General features: G+C 35.2%; 1 pseudogene; it reads left to right on the top strand.

Moving 5' to 3' along the window:
• The first annotated feature begins 772 nt into the window (after positions 1-772).
• LOC119865468 lies at positions 773-903 on the top strand (annotated as a pseudogene).
• The last annotated feature ends 439 nt before the right edge of the window (positions 904-1,342 follow it).

The raw sequence follows: 1,342 nt of genomic DNA, 5'->3' as shown, positions 1-1,342 counted from the left end.
GCGATAGGCATATGCCTTTAGGCTGAAACCTTACTTGCTATTCTTAGGAAATGAGTCATGTGCAGAGTGAGAAGACAAATGTGGGAAAGGATGAAGGACAAAATAAAGTATCTCCCAATGCTCATGTTACTTCTAGCTATTTATTTATTCCTATCTAATCTTTCTCGAGAAATTTGAGTTGGCTTAGTGAATTTCAAGAGAACATATTTTAGGGGAATTTTATGCTGTATGTAGTGGTATGCTGGTAAAGGTCAAACAACTGGATCTTGGGCTTGAGGGACACCCTGATTTGTAGTGTTTACTAATTTCTGTGGTATAAATGCTTCTGCCATGGCTGATTTCAAGCTTCGAATGTGAAGTCACCGAGTATAGACTTGGAAAGTGAAGCTAAGTGCTCTGAGGAGCCAGTGTGAGCTAGTTGTAGTATACTAGGTTGTATGTGACTATTTTTGCTATCAAACTGCTTAATCCTAAATGGAAACACTTTTTGTACAATAGAATATTATATTCTAACTACAATAATGAGATGAAGGATTACTGCCAACATGCTGAGAAGATACCAACCCTATAATAAAGTTTATGTAGGGAGATAGTGATTTATTACACAAAAAGGTAGTGTGTAGCAGGTGATGGTCATATATGTGTGTGTAAGTATGTTAAATGTCACTACATGTGTTTGCGTTTGCAGCAATTTGATTCAATGATTTATATATACAAAATTTAAAAACATACAAGGCCTTTGTTTTAAAAACATAAAAATAAACCTTAAAATAGCTTTGCGCAGTGGCAGTATCATAGCCAATGAGGTTTATCCGAGGCGCGATTGTTGCTAATAAACCTTAAAATATTTTTTATTTGTGGTATTTTGGAATGTCTTGTCTTTACTTTCAGAGGGATATGGAATGTCCCATACATGGCTAATGTGTACTTAATTAAGGGAAAGACGCTTCGATCAGAGATGAATGAAAGGAACTATTTTGTTCGTGATAAATTGGATCCTGATATGGCTCTCTGCCGAAATGCTAGAGAAATGGTAGGGTATACAATGTTGGCTTGCTTGAATGTTCTTATAAAATGGCTTGCTTTACCAGTGGATGTGTCATTGTGTTTTGATGCCCCTTTTCTTTCTAATTTGTAAGTACTAGCCAATTTTTTTGGTTCTGTATTGAAAAATTGGGAGCAATAATGTGTACATTTACCTGTAGAAACAGTTTGGAAAATGTTAGGTCCATGCTTAGGCTAATTCATAAGCACCAGCAAAATTTCAGTCATAAATATGGATTTGTTACAAGTCAGCTTTACATGTTTAATAATTCATCTTCACTTCCACTTGAAATTTTGT

This window comes from Canis lupus, chromosome 23 (genome assembly GCF_011100685.1).
Source record: "Canis lupus familiaris isolate Mischka breed German Shepherd chromosome 23, alternate assembly UU_Cfam_GSD_1.0, whole genome shotgun sequence".
Lineage (NCBI taxonomy): Eukaryota > Metazoa > Chordata > Mammalia > Carnivora > Canidae > Canis > Canis lupus.
This window is presented reverse-complemented; position numbering and strand designations above follow the sequence as displayed.